This window comes from Rhinolophus hipposideros, assembly GCF_964194185.1.
Source record: "Rhinolophus hipposideros genome assembly, chromosome: 2".
Lineage (NCBI taxonomy): Eukaryota > Metazoa > Chordata > Mammalia > Chiroptera > Rhinolophidae > Rhinolophus > Rhinolophus hipposideros.
Window position 1 is genome coordinate 70754712 of NC_138048.1, and position 20054 is coordinate 70774765.

Below are 20054 nucleotides of genomic sequence, written 5' to 3' on the forward strand. Positions count from 1 at the left end.
AAGTGACAATTAACTCAATAATGTTTTCTCTGCTGATAAAAGGACCAACACCAGCAGTTCTCTGTCAGAAGTGCTAAATTAAGTAAAGATGATGGAAATTCTTAATTAATTCAGATCGCTAAATATCTGGAAGTAATCCAACTAAGCTCACCTCTGGAAATTACCCTCACAAATAGCTTTTCTGTGTGAGGGAAATATCTACTACTGTCAAGCAGAGAATATTTCTTCCTTAGGTGAGTTCCATTCATCCCCCCACTATCTCTTTTTATTATCCAGGATGACAGCACATCGAACCCATCAGTGTCTGTTATTCCTTTCCCACTTTTGTGAAACATGGATGAGTAGAGCTACTGTGTTTCTCTGAAAATAAGACCTAGCCGGACCATCAGCTCTAATGCATCTTCTGGGTATTATATTAATTTTTGCTTCAAATGACACATTAGAGCTGATGGTCCGGCTAGGTCTTATTTTCGGGCAAACACGGCTAGTTCAGAATGAGGGGTAGGCTCCAGGCATAGCTGGAGTGAGATAGCCTGGGCTTTGGAGTCAAATAAGACTGGGCTTAAATGATCTCAGATCTATCACCTACTAGCAAACTCTTTAACCTCTACATTGTGTGTTTTTCTCATTTACCAAATGGTGATAATAATACCCACCTCACAGAGTTATTGCAGCCAACAGGACAGGTGAAGCACCTGCTGTATCTTGGTACATAAACCGTGTTTAATAATTGAATTTTATTGTTGAAACCTGAGTCCAATTCCTGCTCTGCCATTAGACGCTCTATGACTTATAGCGACCTCATAGTAACGCTAGGAGGATTCAATAAGTTAAAATATGTAAAAGACTTCAAACAGTGTCAAGTAAATAATGTGAATAATGAAGTAAATAATCTGTGAGGTTTGGGAATAGTATATTTATAGTGTCTGGTATGCATTCAGCAGGTGGTTGTTAATACTAGCTACCTACTCTCCTGACCTGATTTATTTTTTTGTCTCACACCATGAGAATGTGCTTATTCTCAACTTCTCTCTCTTTACGCGGTAGAATAATTCTTTCCTCTCTCTTGGCTAAATGCCCATGATGCCCTAGAACCTTCTTAGGCTCTTGCACACTTAGTCTTCTATCATGCCTTGTTACACTTGGTTGTTTCTATTACCACCTCTCTACTCTTCTTCTCAGGCTAGAGAAAGATGTTATCAACCAACATGGCCATATAAATAGAATGAGTTCTAAGTTTCCTTTCAGCCTTTATATTCAATAATTCTAATTGCAAACTTATCTCTATAAAAGCATGTTTTAAATTCCAGTTGGCACTTCATTCTATGTACGAGTTGCCTGAAACCATCTCTGTTTTGTTTTCTAGGAAACTATAGCCAGTCGCTGCTCCAGGTACATCTCACATCAAGCTTTCAGTCTCCAGCACAGCATCAGGTCTCCTGGATGTCCCATCTGCCACTCTCTGTGTTTCTTTCACCTGCACTTCTTATGCCAAACTTAAACTTGGCCTCCAAACGAGATCTTATGTCACCACCTATGATACCCTCCCCAGCTCTCCCAAATGTCCCAACTTGTCCTGGCCCTGAATTTCCATAGTTGCTATCATTGTAAAAGCATTGACCATATTGCATTATTATTTGTTCAATGTTTATCTGACCCACTTTTCTGTGTATTGTTTTTTGAAGGTAGGAATAGTGTCCTCTCCATCTTTTTAATCTCAGTGTTAAGGACAGTATCTTGCTTCTGGCATAGGCTTTAAAAATGTTTAGTGATTAAATAGGTTGTCATTTCTCTTCAGTGAAATGGCCAAGGTTATTAATAATATAACTAATAATAATAAGCTCCCACATTTGCTCATTCTCATCTAAACATAATTTATATTTTTTCTATTATATCAGTCTGATTTCAAACAGAATTCAGCATCATATTAAAAGACCAAGTAGGATTTTTTCCTGGAAGTATGAGGAAATCTAAATATTAGTACAATTCACCATAACAGATCTAAAGTGAAAAATTTTATGAATATTATTATTTATAAAAATATTAAGTTTTGTAGTACACTAGATTTTATGTAAATCAAAATCGATTTTTGATCAATTGAAGGGCGGTATAGATCACAAAATACCATAATTTTGCTTAAATATTATGTTTCAAATAATTGCAATTCTTAATAACAAGGATAGAGAATTTTTTACTAACATGATGAAATATATTTACCTGAAATTATAAGCCCACCGTGAGTTTAATGAGCTTACACCAGAAACATCCTTGTTAATGTCAGAAATAAAATATCAATATCCACTGTCACACATATTTTTTAATCATAGATAAAGAAGTACTATCCAACACTTTTAGACGGGGAAAAGAAACACAAATTGTAAGGGAGGTGGTGAGCATATCAGTTGGATTTGATGTAATTATTTTATCTGGAAACCCAGAGACAATCAATGATAGTGAAATATTAATATGCAGAAATCAATAGTTTTCATTCATGCACACAAAAACTAGTTATGCTGAATATTAAAATAATATTCCACCTGAATAGCAACGAAATTTCAAATATCTAGGAATAAATTAGTAAGAAAAGTGCAAGTTCCATATAAGGAAGAAATTTTAAACCCTGTTAGGGACAAAGGACACTAAAAAGAATAGAAACCATATTCTTATCAAGGAAGATACAAAATCATTAAGTTGTTAGTATTCTGTAAATTAATCTAAGTAATTAATATGCTTTAATAAAAATATTCAAAAGATTTTTTTTAAATATGGACTATTCTAAATATCATGCAGAATAAAAAAGGCCAGCTAACAAAACATAGAGTAATGAGAAAGGACTATCTTTACTAGATATCAAAATATATTATAAGGGTATAATAATTAAAAGATTGTTGTCCTGGCGGAGAAGTGGAAAGAGAGAGGAATCAAATTCAATTCAATTGAAAACCTATAAATAAATCACACATGAAAACTTAGCAAATTATCAGTGACATATATGAAAAGAATGGCATTTCAAGTCAGTGAAAAAACGATGTATCAGTAAATGAATAGTTATTTTGTGACAATCTGAAATAAGTATCTTTAAAAAGATCAGATATAAGCTCATATTTTATAACAAAATAACTTCTGCTGAATTAAAGATGTAGGTAAATAAATAAATAAATAATAAAAAATGAAATCACACAAGGAAAACAGCAGACAACTTGTAAAACATAGTTTACAATAAGGAATGACATTCTGAATTACATAAAACTCAGAAGCAATAAAAGAAAAACTAATAAATCTGACTAAATAGAGTTGAAAGAGTCTTCAAAAAGGGAAAACCTCCATGAACAATGTCAGCATATAGCACTTAAATGGGGAAAATATTTTCAACTCATAACACACACACACACACACACACAATCTGTGTGATATTTAATTACAACTATATATATACACATATATGCTATTACAGTCACAGTTGTAAATGTTTAAATATAATAATTATGTTATATATAAATATTTGTAACAATATATGCTTTTATTTTTTTTAATTAATTTATTTATTTATTAGTTTCAGGTGTACAAAACAAGGTAATACTTAGACGTTCATCATTTATATCCCTCATACTGTTAAAATAAGTTGTCATAAAGCCCACAGTCCGCTAAGAAAATAATATGCATAGCATATGGACTATTTACCAAAAAGAAAATTATCAATTACATATGGCTCTTAAACACAGAAAAGGATAGTGTATCTAAGTCACATTTGCAGAAATTTAAATTAAAACTAAAATGAGATATTTTTTAACCCATTAGTTTGGCAAAAACAAACTTGTCTGGCAACATACCACATTGATGGCAGTACCTGTAAGGATCACTGAATATGGAGCTGGTGAGAATGTAACCAGTGTAGCATCCAATGAAGACAGCTTAGTAAGCTCTTTCAAAGATTAAAATGTATATGTACCCTTTGATTGATAACATTTCTAATTTTAAGTATTTATTTTCATGTGAGCAAAATGATGCTTGTGTAGGATATACAGTATAGTATTGTTTGTTATTGCAGAAGAAAGAGCACAGTCTGCTTAGTCCATTAGTGTGCAGCAGATTAAATAAAATATGGCACATTCACACAATGGAACTTCATGAATGTTCAAAAAGAAGAGCATATACTATAACACTGATGAGGACTAGATAGATCGATACATAGATAATTGTAGGAGCAAAGTGCAGAACAGAAAAAAGTGTGTTGTGCTGCTTATGAAATATATTTTAAAAATCACATATGGTGATCAAAAAATATGGTGAATGCTGCTGCCAAGTGCCATCCAATGGAAAGGCAGGGATATTCAATATGGGAAATGATGCGATGAACCTTAATAACAGTTGTGACAAGTTTCAACTTGTTCAGTGCAATCAGGCGGGTGTGAGCTACAGTTGAGAGAAGATGTGTTTTAAAGTGTGCTGTAAATCATCCTCCATCATGATAGCGCTCCATGTCACACATCTCTTCTGGTGTACAGCAATTTCTGTCAAATAAAAACATTATGGTGTGTCAAAATCACCTTAATCACTGGATCTGGCACCATGTGACTTCTGGCTCTTTCCCAAAGTCAAAATGATTCAGGACATTGAGGCAGCCACGACAGCGCAACTAAAGACACTCACGAAAGAGGACTTCCAGAACTGCTTCAGAAAGTGGCAAGAATGACAGGATAAGTGTGTTCAAAGCGAGGGGGAGCATTTTGAGAGGGATTAATGGTGATGTGCATTTTACTGTAATATTTTTTATTTAAACATTCACTGTATTTTTTAATCACACCTCATACATATAAACATACCTATGTTTAGGAATACACAGACTATATATGGGAAGATAAAAGGAAAACTGATCACAATGATTGTCCCCAGGGTAGGGAAAAGAATGGGTGTCAGAAGACACAGGAGATTGACTTATCACTGTACATCCTGTTGTACTTTGGAATTTTGTACCATGGATATATTTCAGCTTATGAAAATAAACAAAAAAATATTTTAAATATTTAAAGTAAGAAATATTCCTTCTCCCCAATACTTTTCTTCCCACTTCTTTCCTAAGAAACATCCTCTTCCTGCTCCCCGTCCTTACCTTCCTTCAAAGCATATTCAAATGTAACCTCTCCTTTCTCTCTGTTCAGATATCAGAAATCTTTGTGGGAAAGAACTGCAAAAATGCAAACAAACATCCCTGTTATTATCCATATTGTTTTCTGTCTGTTGCCTTAGTTTTGATTCCTCCATCAAAGAAATATTTTAAACTACCAATTCCATGTCAAACACTGTGTAAGATTTTAGAGACACAATAGTGAAAAAGACCAAGGTCTGTGTTGACACAGAGCTGGCAATCTAATGGAGGAGATAACTAATCAGGCCATAATAGAACAGCATGGTAAGTCATACTACAGGATATATGGGACAATATGTGAGCTTATAGAAGGGGTGTCTCACACACACGTTGGATGTTCACAAAGTGATATGCAGATAAAGTAACATGTAAGCTACACAAGAAAGATAAGTGGGACGGATTGGTCATAAGAATGAGTTCTATTCAGGGAAAACAATCTGAGTGTATACTTAGATGGGAGAGAACCCATTGCCCTTTTTGAAAGAAGTTTAAAGTGTCTGAATCTTCAACATGGGCTTATAAAAAGTTTGATAAAGGATGAATATTTAAAGTAGAAAGTATAGGGAGAGGAAGAACAATGAGGAAATAATGGCAGCAATGCAATTAAAATTATATATATATGTATATGTATACACATATATATGTGTATATATATATATATATGTATATATATGTATGTATGTACATATATGGTACTTAAATGAAGTAAGTACCATATACCACACTGAAATGAAGTAAGTACCATATAACATATAATGGATTTGAAAAGATGGGGAAACTAGAATATATTCAAGAGATTATGAGTTCAGCTATACAAAATTGTGTGATTGATTGAATATTGGAGATGTAAAACAGTCAAGAATTATTCCAAATTTATCTGCTACAGCAACATGGTATGGGAATTGATACCATTCACTAGGATAGGGAACACAGGAAAAGGACTGGAGTTATGGGGAAAAAAAATTGAATTCAGGATTCTGTACATAGAGTTTCGGGAGTCAGAAAAATTTCCAGTGGTGGTGTCCAGTAAGCACTTGAATATGCTGGTCCACATCTTATGGAGATTCACCTAAGCTGGAGATATAGATGTAGGAGTCATAAATGGAAAAGTTGAAATTTAAGCCTTGGAAGTAGACGAGATTGCTCTTGGAAAGTGCCAAAAGGGAGAAGAGAAGAAGCTTTAAACTAATGTTATAAAGGGAACCATAATTTATGGGGTAAGAGAGGATGAAATATCAGAAACAGAGAAGAGTAGAAAAAAAAGTTAGAGAATTAGAAAATAAGGAGAATGTAGTATCACAGCAACAAAGGAAGACAGCATTTCAAAAGTAGGGAGTAGTCTATATGTGTCAAATACAGTTGAGGGACCAAATAATGTAAGGACTACAATTCATTTCATTGGATTTGGAACAAGCAATTTTGTCAATAAGTTATGTGTGCAGACTTCATAATTGCATTTGGTTGAAGAAAAAATCAGTTTGGTGAGAAGAGTTTGTCCCTTCTTTCTCCAACTAAAGCCTCCATAACTCTCCTGCTTTAATTCCTGGATTCCCTTTCCATTACTTCATTTAAGTACCATGTTCTCACAGTAGAAGAGCAAGGAAAATTATAAGGGATAAGGAGGGATCATATATAATAATAAAGGGATCAATACATCAAGAAGAGATATAATTCTTAATGCGTATGTATGTGCCTAACCACAGTGTCAAAATACATGGATAGAACTATAAGAGAAATAGAGGAATCAGCTATTAAAGTTAAAGACTCTAACACACTACTATCAGAAATGGACAGATTCAGCAGGTAGTTAATCAGTAAGGATATAGTTAAACTCAACAGCACCATCGATCAACTAGATATAATTCACACATATAGGCGAGGTCATGCAATAACAGCAGATTACACATTTTTCTCAAGACCACATGGAACATTCACCAAGTCAGACCATATTCTGTGCCATAAAATGCACCTTAACATATTTAAAAGAATGGAAATCATACAATGTCTGCTCTCAGACAACAATGGAATTAACTGGTAATCAATAAGAGAAAGATAGCTGGAAAACCCCAAAATACTGAGAGATTAAGCAATACATTGCTTGATAACACATGGGCCAAAGAAATAAAACTCAACTCAAGAGAAATTTTTAAAATTTTGAACCAAATGAAAACGAAAATACAATTTATCAAAATTTGTGGGATGCAATAAAAGCAGTGCTTAGAGGGAAATTTATAGCAATGGATACATATATTTTTAAAAAAGAAAGATCTAAAAATCGAAAAATCTAAACTTCCACTTAAGGAGTTGAAAAAGAACAAATTAACTTCAAGTAAGCATAAGAAAAGAAATAATAAAAATTAGAGCAAAAATCAAAGAAATTGTAAACAGAAAATCTATAGAGGAGATCAACAAAACCAAAAACTGGTTTTTGGTTTGAACAGACAACAAAGAAACAAAAACTCATAGACATAGAGAACAGTTTACTGGTTGCCAGAGGATAAGTGGTAAATGAGGGTAAAGGGGGTCAAATATATGGTGATGGAAGGAAGAGTTGACTCTGGGTAGTGAACACATAATGCAATATACATATGATGTATTATGGAAATATACACTTAAAACATGTAATTTTACTAACCAATTTCATTCCAGTAAACATAATAAATTTTTTAAAAAATAAATAAGCTTCTAACGGCACTAACAGGAGAACACTGGCAACATCAAATGCTGAGGAGGATGTGGACCAACAAGAACTCTCATTCATTACTAGTGGGAATTCAAAGTGATATAGCTACTTTGCAAGACAGTTAACAGTTTCTTATAAAACTAAACATACTCTTATCATCTGATCCACAATTGTGCTCCTTGGTATTTGCCCAAAGAAACTAAAACCTTATGTCCACATAAAAACCTGCACATAATTGGCGGTGGCCGGTTAGCTCAGGTAGTTAGCGCAGTGCTCTTAACAAGGTTGCCGGTTCAATCCCCACGTAGGCCACTATGAGCTGCACCCTCCACAACTAGATTGAAACAACTACTTGACTTGGAGCTGATGGGTCCTTGAAAAACACACTTAAAGAAAATAAAAGTTTAAAACAGACAAACAAAAAACCTACACATAGATGTTTATAGCAATTTTATTCATACTTGCTAAAACTTGGAAGCAATCAAGATGTCATTCAGTAGGTGAAGGGAAAAACAAATTGTGGTACACCCAGACAATGAGAAATGAGTTGTCAAGCCTTAAAAAGACATCAAGGAAACTTAAATGCATATTACTAATTGAAAGAAGCTAATTTGAAAAGGTTACATACTGTATGTTTCCAACTACATGACACTCTGGAAAAGGCATGAACACACTACAAAGATTAGTGGTTGCCAATGGTTGCGGGTAGAGAGGGAGGAATAAATAGGCAGAACACAGAAGGCTTAGGTCAATGAAACTAAACTGTATGATACTATAATTGTGGATACATGTCATTATACATTTGTTCAAACACAGAATTCACAACACCAAGACTGAACCCTAATTTAAACTATGGACTTTGGGTGATGATCTGTTAGTGTAAGTTTGATTATAACAAATGTACCACTGTGGTGTGGGATATAGATAGTGGGTGATGGTATGCATGTTTGGGAACAGGGGTTATGCTGGAACTCTGTACTTTGTGCTGAATTTTACTGTGAACCTCAAACTGCTCTAGAAAAATAAAGTTTGTTCATCAATTTAAAAAAAAGAAAACACCAAAAACAATTTATCCAATTGCAGGTTTTAGCACCTTTTATTTAGTGGAAACATAATGGTGTTAAGGAATAGCTTAGCTTTTTCTCTTCAATATACAATGATATACTTTGATATCAAATATTTCCATAAATCTGTCATAAACTAGTAATCATAAAATTATTGATATTATCTTAGTTTCATTAGAACTTTAAGCTTTCCATTTATTTCTATAAAACACACAAAAGTATATATGTCGATGGTAGAACTGATTGCAAGATTTAAAAATAATTTAGTATGGGTAAAATCAGATGTTTAATCCTGTAAATTTGTAATCATCTATCATGTGTCAAGTAATGGTAACAATGAAAGTTTTATGCTTTGTCCTGGGCTCTTTCCGCATTCAGTTTTAGACAAGACCCACAGCATGCATCCTACATATGATTTGTGAAAGAAAAAACTCTGTGCTCTCTCTAGGGCCTTCTCATCTCCTGCCAGGCCAGTGAACAAGATGAGTTTCTTTTTATAACGACAAGGCACAGAGATAATTCATCAACTGGAGAGCACAAACAATCCTTTATTCAGCAAAATGACAAAAGGTTATTTAGCTTCTGGCATCTACTATAGTTCTTGCAAGAACCAGGCCCAAGAGCCAATATGATAATTAATAAATTTCCAACATCTGGGCAGTAAAACAATTTTTTATGAATGTTAAACAATACCAGTGCCAAATTAAAATCTCTCCTTCTTATACTTATCTCTCTGAAACCTTCACTGTAGAGGCAAATTTGCTGGTGTTCTGGCTATAAAATGGGGATAGTGATGACATAGTAGGAAGATATTACACAATTTGGGAAATCCATATTACTAAGTGTCATTTAATCATATGGACAGTGATGATATCACCCACTGTGCCTAATGGAGAATAAACCCTTGCCAAGAGTAGAGTATCAAGTTAAATGACAAATGAGTGACATCAATCACACACTGAATAAAGGAGCCAAATTTAAAAGAAGAACTGGAGTCTTAGTTTCTCTAATTATCCTCTGGCAGCCTTTTTCTATTTTCATTTTTTAAAAACTAGAAAAATTATTTTAATTATGTGGTTATTGCTTGCATGGATTAGGAAAGGTGACTTTCGAGTCCTAGAAGCCTTCATAAACCGAGAAGCACCAAATCTTAGAATCAAAATTCAAACTTCAAACACAAGAATCAAAATCCAGTTCAAGTTTCTACCTTTTTCTTATCTTTCCCAACAAAAATTGTATATAATTATGACTGTGGCTGTGTGAATTAGACAATACATGCTATTAGAATTTTTAAGGAAAAATAAACATAGACTAAAGACATTTTATAAGACAGTATAAACTGTATAAATCATAAATTTTATGTAGAATGCATTGCTATTTATGAAAGATTCCATAGATACAAAATTGAAAACAACATAACCTATAATAAAAAGGGGCTATATTTACTTGAATTAAAACGGATTCGCAAAAGAGGGAATTTGCTTGAAGGCATAAGGTTTCCCTCTGTTGTTTGTGTCTGTATATGAGAAATGCCCCTTCCCCCACTCTGACTGGAATCTATCATTAAATCTTTACACAGAGGTTACATTTTTGGATGAAATTGTTCAGAAATTATTAATTTTGTAGATCAGTTCTAATAAACTTACAGTTGTCTGAGAGAATCAAAAAACTCAACAGTGAATGGTGTTTTCCAAAATGGGATATGCACGCCCCAGCAGATTGATAGATGATGCAGAGAATTGCAAGAATATTTTAGTATAGTATTAAAATATATGTATATAAGTTATAATAAGAATATATATTTGGACGTGTCACTTTAAACATGTTTTACTAATGAGGATGTGTGATTAAAAGAGCTTGGAGAGTCATGCTCTCTAGAGTAACTGGGCTCAGTAAGGTGCACTACCCAGTGAAAGCTCTGGGTTATGTGATACAAATCCATAGACTCTGAGTTGGAAGAATAATTCAGTCATTCATTTCTTAATTTAGTCAACAAATTTAGATTGAAACATTTGATCTTACCAATATTTGATTATTTCTGACTCTAGGCAAACACCAATTTATGAGGTTCAGTCTAATATGTACCAAGTGTCTTTTATATGCAAGAACCATGTTATCTGTGGCAAAGAACAGAAAGATTGCTCTAGCTCCAAAAGAGAACATAGATTTATAAAATTTGCACAGAAATAAATATCCTATGCTAAACTTCCACAGTACTGAGGAGAGCAAGAGAGAATATTGAGGAATGGCATTATTGTATTTTTTTTGCTGCTTTCTTTTTTTGGAGTTAGCCACAGAACTCACCATTTTTGTGCATAATTTTCTAGTACTGAAGACAATTAATACTTTGCTCAGACCCAACAATTAAAAGAGGGAAATGGGGACACTGATAAATGTTCCACCATCACAAAATGGCACCAGATTTGGTAACTCATATAATGAATATATGGGAGTTTTAGACAGATACGGTGAAATATGGCTTTATCAAAACCTTTTCTCTGTTTAAATTCTAAATATGCCCCTAATAAGCCCATAAAGCCCTCTGAACTTCTTATGGAAAAATTAGTTCTATGATAAATATAAATGTGCTTGCAGAAGGCATTCTATACCTGTTGGATTTATTCTCAAAAAAAAAAAAAAAATCTGATTCATCATTTTTATCCAAAACAGCAAACACAGTGGCAAGAAAGGGCAATTATGGAGTGCCTGTCTGTGTCTAGTGATGTGAAACTTCATGTTTCTGTTGACTAGATATGCTGCCTCACAGTTAAACACAGTCTTCAGGTTGGAAGCTATATTTATTTGAAGTAATTAGTTTTAACTGAAATGTTAGTGATTCTTAGAAGAACCTTTCATATAAAGCCACTTCCTTGTTCTCTGACTTGACTTTATATTGCTCCCCAAAGAAAAGCAAGTGTGACATGGATGCCTTGCATGCATATTTCACCTGTCACAATTTTTAGATTCTAATTTTTTTTCATCTATCATACTTTAATACAAAAAATAAATCTAATAGCAATCCATATTATTCACAAGCTATTAATTAAATACTAGGTCCAGCAATCAAAAATCCCTCCTCCTTTTTACAAATCTACTCAAGAAATACAGACATATACCTCCCCCATACCCAATGGAATACTGCCCGTTTCCGTACTTGCTACAGCTCTCATTTTCTTTTGTTCTATATGAATTAGCTATCTGTATGTTTCCGCCCCAGTAGGTTAACAGTTAATGAAAGTTCACACCTTTTTTATTTCTGTCACTCCACAGAACCTAACAAAGCTTTTTCCAGATTTGGCATGCAATAAATGTTTGCTAAATGAAATTATGAAACGTTAATGAAGAAATAAACTGCCTACACAAATAATAGCTAAAACAAACAAATACAAAAAAGAAACAAATGAAAACTCTCATTCACATAGAAACACAAAATAAACCCTAGCAGCGAATGACAATGAAATAATGCCATGATCATAATGCAGCAAATCTAGAAGTTATTTAAGTCTGCTTTACATTTTGAACCCTTAAGTGAAGAATTTACCTTGCTTCATTGTTCCATATGCAAATTCCTATTATAGCCAAATATGATTTCTATCACATCCATTCATATGATTAAAAATTCTGTTCTGGGAGTGACATCATAGGAATGGTGGCAGCGGGGCACACTTTTTGAGTTCTCCTCCTGATCTTATCACAAATGGGACATCTATAACCCATCAAAGGATTCTCTGCTCATCACGCAGAACAGCTAAGAGATTCATGCAAGGATTACTTAAAGGTGGGCAAATTGGGCGAGCAGGGGAAGAGGAAAGGGAGTGGAGTGGAGACGCGGCCCATATCTGCGGCTATGGAGACGCAGTATGCATCTGCGGTTGTGGAGACACAGCACGCATCTGTGGCTGTGGAGATGCAGCCCACATATGCGGCGGTGGAAATGCCACCAGCATCCACAGCTGCAGAGACACAGGGGATCCCAGGACAGAACAGAGAACACAAAAGCCAGGAGGTGGGCTCTTTCACTGCGTCTCACAGCTGACTCTCCTGCCGATGGGGCAACCAGTTGGGCCCTAGATCGGACAAAGGACACAAACTCCATACCTGGGCCCCTCCCCTCACTCTTCCAATCCTAACCCCGCCCTTCCAGAGATTTAAACTGGCCCCTGAACTGAGGAGTAGTGTCAGATTACAGAGGAGCCGTAGTGCTCAGGCTCTGGGAAGACTCGCAGGCAGCTCTGACCCAGGGAAGAGGCTGGGAAGAGTGTGATTTTGGCTGGGCTAGGAGAGAAGAGACTCCTCCACCCCCAGCCACCACCTTTCCTGGCCTGTGGGAGGAGTGTGACACGGCTGGGCTGGGAGAGAGAAGACCCCTCCATCCCCAGCCCCCACCCTTTCTGTCCTGCCTAGGACAGGGCAAGTACAACTGCGGAGGCACTCCCAGGGATCAGCAATAGGTGGTAGATGCAGCTCTGGACTTTCAGCAGCTCAGAAATCTCCCGCCCACCATACACACACACACACACACACACACACACACACACACAAACACACACACACACGGAAGAAGTGAAGTGCCCTAACACTCAGGAGAACTGGACACAGGGCTGGTAGTGCTACTCTCAGTGCACATATGTGCAGGCAAGGGCAGAAACTACACTGACTTTGTAGAAACTACCATCCAGACCCCTCAACCCCACGCATCTAAATCTGCAGTTCCAACCTCACTCTGGGCACCAGGTGACCAGCTTTGCCTGCACAATAGGCAGGGGACTCTTTGGTACAGCAGAAAACAACCTGGGGATTACTTGGTAGGCTTAAGCCAAGACTGGCGCTGCTTTTTTTTTTGTTTTGTTTTTGTTTTTGTTTTTGATTTTGTTTTGTTTTGTCTTTATATCTTAGATATCTTTGCCTGTGTTCAGTGTGGGTTGTCGGTTGTTTGCACATGTGAATGTATTTGATTTTTTCTTTGTTGTTGTTGTTGTTGTTGTTGTGCTTGGTGATTTTCTTTGTTCTGAAATTGCCCTACCAGGACCCAGCTTTAGAGGCACAAGATTCAACACACCCAGAGGCAAACTCCAGACCAAACCAGAGTACTACTGGATATGAACTAAAAGTGACACACCCAGAGGGAATTCTCTACAGACACAAGAGCTCATAGAGGCCAAACAACATTCAAGTTGTCAACCCTCACCCAGCAGAACACCCTGCGGCGGGCAGAGCCAAGTCTCACAACTAGTCACCCTAGGAGTTAACCCCACCTACTCCCAAGCAAAAAGCAATTAAAGATCTTCTTTAAAAGGATAATATGCACAACACAAGAGTCACCTATGGAGCACAGAGAGGAGAAGAACGAAGTGGTGCAAGTCAAATATAAAGGACACATACTACATAAGATAACCCAGCAAGAACTAAGAACTCCAGGGGTTCTACCTAATACATCAAAGCACAGAGAGTCAGCAAGAATGGGGAAACAAAGAAACATGTCCCAAATAAAAGAACACAAGAAACCTCCAAAATGGAACCAAATGAAACAGAGGTAACCAACCTATCAGAAACAGAGTTCAGAACACTGATGATAAGAATGTTTAAGGAGCTTAGAGACGACATAAAGAAGGATGTAGAAATCATAATGAACAACCAGTTGGAATGGAAGAACACAATTACTGAAATAAAGAACTCACTTGAAGGAATGACCAGCAGGTTAGATGAAGCAGAGGATTGAATCAGATACTTAGAAGACAAGTTAGCAGAGATCACCCAAACAGAACAACAGAAAGAAAAAAGAATAGAAAACAATGAAGATGGTTTAAGAGACCTCTGGGATAACATCAAGTGCAACAACATGCACATCATAGGAATACCAGAAGGTGAAGAGAGGAAGCAAGGGATTGAGAATATATTTGAAGTAATAATGTACAAAAACTTTTCTAACATGATGAAGGGAACATACAAGCCCAGGAAGTGCAGAGAGTTCCAACCAGGATAAACCCAAACAGGTCCACACCAAGACACATTATAGTTAAAATGGCAAAGCTTAGAGACAAAGAGGGAATCCTAAAAGCAGCAAGAAAAAGACAGCAGGTTACATACAAGGGAACTATCAAATGACTTTTCTACAGAAACATTGAAGGAAAGGAGGGAGTGGAAGGAGATACTCAAAGTGATGGAAAACAAAGGCCTACATCCTACACTGCTTTACCCAGCAAGGCTATCATTTAAAGTTGATGGAGAGATAAAGAGCTTCCCAGAAAAGAATAAGCTGAAGGAATTTATTATCACCAAGCCAGCATTGCAAAAAATACTAAAAGGACTTCTGTAAATAGAAGAAAGATGAAAACAATCTAACTACAAATTTAAAAATGGCAATAACTATGTACTTATCAATAATCACTTTAAATGTAAACGGATTAAATGCTCCAATCAAGAGACATAGGGTGGCTGAGTGGATAAGAAAGCAAGATGCTTGTATATGCTGCATACAAGAGACTCACCTCACATCAAAAGACACACACAGGCTGAAAGTGAAGGGTTGGATTAAGATATTTCATGCAAATGGAAATGAGGAAAAAGCTGGAGTTGCAATACTTACATCTGACAAAAGTCTTTAAAATGAAGAACATATTAAAAGACAAAGATGGATATTATATAATAATAAAGGGATCGATCCGACAAGAGGACATAACCCCAGTAAACATCTATGCAACCAACCTAAATATATAAAACAGATATTGACTGACATAAAGACAGAGATCAACAGTAACACTATCATAGTAGGGGACTTCAACACACCTCTGACAACAAGGGGCAGGTCTTCCAGATAGAAAATCAATATGGAAACAACAGCCTTAAATGACACATTGGACCACTTGGATTTAATCGATATTTTCAGAGAATTTCACCTCAAAGCTGCAGAATACACGTTTTTCTCAAGCACACATGGAACATTTTCCAAGATAGACCATATGTTAGGCCACAAAACAAGTCTTGATAAATTTAAGAAAATTGAAATCATACCAATTGTCTTCTCGACTACAGTGCTATGAAATCAGAAATGAACTACAGGAAAAAAACTGGAAGACACACCAATTCATGGAGGCTGAATAACATGTTACTAAATAATGAATGTGTCAACTGGGAGATCAAGGAAGAAATCAAAAGATATCTCAAGACAAACAAAAATGAAAACACAACCCAAAATCTATGGGATGCCACGAAAGCAGTCCTAAGAGGGAAATTCATAGCATTGCAGGCCTGCCTAAAGAAACAAGAAAAATCACTAATTAACAGTTTATCTTCACACTTAAGGGATCTGGAAAAAGAACAGCAAAATAAGCCCAAAGGGAGTACAAGGAAGGAGATAATAAAGATCAGGGCGGAAATAAATGAAATAGAAACCAGAAAAACAATACAAAAGATCAATGAATCCAAGAGTTGGTTCTTAGAGAAGATAAACAAAATCGACAAACTTTTAGCCAGACTCATTAAAATAAAAGAGAAAGAGGACCCAAATTAGTAAAATCAGAAATGAAAGAGGAGAAGTGACAACAGACACCACAGAAATAAAAAAAAATTTTTAAGAAAGTACTATGAGCAACTATATGCCAACAAATTTGACAATCTGGAAGAAATGGACAATTTTCTAGAGGCATACAACCTTCCAAGGCTAACTCAAGAAGAAACAGAAAACCTGAATAGACTGATTACCACTAGGGAAATTGAATCAGTAATCAACAATCGCCCAACAAACAAAAGCCCTGGACCAGATGACTTTACAGGTGAACTTTACAAAACGTTCATAAAAGAATTATCACCTATTCTCCTCAAGCTCTTCCAAAAAATCCAGAAGGAGAGAAGGCTCCCAAACACTTTTTAGGAGGCCACTATCACCCTGATGCCAAAATCAGACAAAGACACCACAAAAAAAGAAAACTACAGGTCGATATCTCTAATGAACATAGATGCAAAAATCCTCAACAAAATATTAGCGAACAGAATTTAGCAATACATTAAAAAGATCAAGTAGGATTAATCCCTGGTATGCAAGGGTGGTTTAATATCCTCAAATCAATTAATGTGCTACACCACATTAACAAAATGAAAAATAAAAATCACATGATCTTATCAATAGATGCAGAAAAAGCATTTGATAAAATCCAGCAGCCATTTATGATAAAAACCCTTAAGAAAGTGGGAATAGAGGGATCATATCTCAACATAATAAAGGCCATATATGATAAACCCACAGCAAATATCATACTCAATGGGGAAAAGCTAAAACCATTCCCCTTAAGATCAGGAACAAGGCAAGGTTGCCCACTTTCTCCACTTCTATTCAACATAGTGCTGGAAGTTCTAGCCAAAGCAATCAGACAAGAAAAAGAAATAAAACGCATCCAAATCGGTAAGGAGGAAGTAAAATTGTCATTATATGTACATGACATGATACTATATAGAGAGAACCTTAAAGACTCCACCAAGAAACTATTAGAGCTGATAGATGAATTTAGTCAAGTAGCAGGATACAAAATTAATATTCAGAAATCATTTGCATTTGTATATGTCAATAATAAAACATCAGAATGAGAAATTTAAAAACAATCCCATTTACAGTTGCTCCAAAGACTATAAAATACCTGGGAATAAATTTAACCAAAGAAAGAAAATTATAAGACACTGAAGAAAGAAATGAAAGAAGATACAAATAGATGGAAATACATACCATGTTCATGGATAGGAAGAATTAATATAGTTAAAATGTCCATACTGCCTAAGGCAATATACATATTCAACGCAATTCCTATCAAACTACCAATGACGTTTTTCACAGAAATAGAACATATAATCCTAAAATTTATATGGGACCATAAAAGACCCCGGATAGACTCAGCAATCTTGAGAAATAAGAACAAAGTGGGAGGTATAATGATACCTGACATCAAATTATACTACAAGGCTACAGTAATCAAAACAGCATGGTACTGGCATAAAAACAGACACGTAGATCAATGGAACAGAATATAGAGTCCAGAAATAAATCCATGCCTATATGGCCATTTAATCTACAACAATGGAAGCAAGAATGTACAGTGAGGTAAAGACAGTCTATTCAATAAATGGTGCTGGGAAACCTGGACAGACACATGCAAAAAAATGAAGCTGGACCACCTCCTTACACCATATACAAAAATAAATTCAAAATGGCTTAAAGACTTAAATGTAAGATCTGAAACCATAAAATTCCTAGAAGAAAATGTAGGAAGAAACTTCACAGATATTACCCAGAGTAAGATTTTTACTGATATATCCCCTTGCGCAAGGGAAGTAAGAGAAAAAATAAACATGTAGGATTACATCAAACTAAAATGTTTTTCCACAGCAAAGGAAACCATCAATAAAAAAAAAAGGGATCCTACTGAATGGGAGAAGATATTTGCCAATGATATATCTGATAAGGGGTTAATATCACAAATGTATAAAAAACTCACTCAACTCAACTCCAAAAAAACAAACAACCCAATTACAAAATGGGTAGAGGACATGAAGAGACATTTTTCTAAAAAGGACATACAGATGGCAAACAGATATATGAAAAATGTTCAAACTCACTAACCATCAGAGAAATGCAAATAAAAACCACAATGAGATACCACCTCACCCCAGTCAAAATGGCCATCATCAATAAATCAACAAACAACAAGTGTTGGCGCAGATGTGGAGAAAAGGGAACCCTTGTGCACTGTTGGTGGGATTGCAGATTGGTGCAGCCACTATGGAAAACAGCATGGAGGCATCTCAAAAATCTGAAAATGGAACTACCTTATGATATAGCAATTCCACTCCTAGGTATCTATCCGGAGAAATCCAACACTCTAGTTCAAACAAATGTATGCACTCCTATGTTTATTGCAGCACTATACACAATAGCCAAGACATGGAAACAACCGAAATGCCCATCAGTAGATGACTGGATTAAGAAACTGTGGTACATTTATACAATGGAGTATTATGTAGCCATAAAGAAGAAAAATCTTACCATTTGCAACAACATGGATGGACCTAGAGAACATTACGTTAAGTGAAATAAGTCAGACATAGAAAGACAAATACTATGTGATCTCACTTATATGTGGAATCTAAAGAAAAGAATAAGTCAATGAACTAATCAGAAACGGTTTTGGAGACAGAGGAAAAACTGAGGGTTGCTAGATGGGAGGGGGGTGGGGATAAGGGAGAAGGTGAAGGTATTGGAAAACAGTCAGTAACCACAAGATGGCCATGGGGTTTTGAAAATTAATTTGGGGAACGTAATGAATAATGTTGTAAAGATTTTGTAGGGTATCAGATGGACACTTGTCTCATTAGGGAGACCACCTCAGGGATGATGTAGATGCCTGATCACTGCATTGTACACCTGAAGCTGAAGCTTAACAATAATGAATGTCAACTACAAGTTTGTATGTATATATGTGTATATATGTGTATATGTATGTACTTACAAGAAGCAGAGTACAGCATTAGGAATAAAGACAGTGAAATGTAATGGCTCTGTGTGATGTCAGAGGGATAGTGGATGGGGAAAGGGCGTTCACACAGTGTGAGGGATATAAAAGATAAATGTCTAAGTATTACTTTGTCTTGTGCACCTTTAACTAATAAAATAATTAATTAATTAATTAATTTAGAAAAAAAACAAAAAACTCTGTTCTGTGTACCAAAGCATAATCTCATGCGCTAATCTCCTTCACATTGTGACTTATTTGAACACTGAAGACAGATATTTCCCATAGTCCTTTTAAAGCAAATCCATTCACCTAAGATTAACTTGTGGATGGAAATCACATCAATGCAATCAATTCATTAGCTCAGAGGAAAATAAATAATACAATAGTATTTTTAAAATTCAAAAAAAGTACTATGTGTACCTTATATTTTCATGCGAGGTTTAATTCCTATGTTCACAAATTCACCTAATTTTTTTAGAACTGCCGTTACATGGCTATGATGTTTAATTGGACATCCTGACATATTGCTTGCTGGTGAAAAGAAGAATATGAAAAATTCATGAATATAGAAATACTATTTATAATTAAAAACAGTTTTTATCACAATAATTGGACTAAAAATCAAAGCAAATAAAGACAGGGTAATAGGAACAGTATACAGC

At 35.4% G+C, this 20054-nt stretch overlaps 1 protein-coding gene across 6 annotated transcripts in view; it reads right to left on the reverse strand.

Annotated features, from left to right (window-relative positions):
* The window catches only part of NLGN1 (neuroligin 1), a 794578-nt gene that overhangs the window by 685550 nt on the left and 88974 nt on the right, over positions 1 to 20054 (reverse strand). The gene's annotated exons all lie outside the window — the stretch shown is intronic.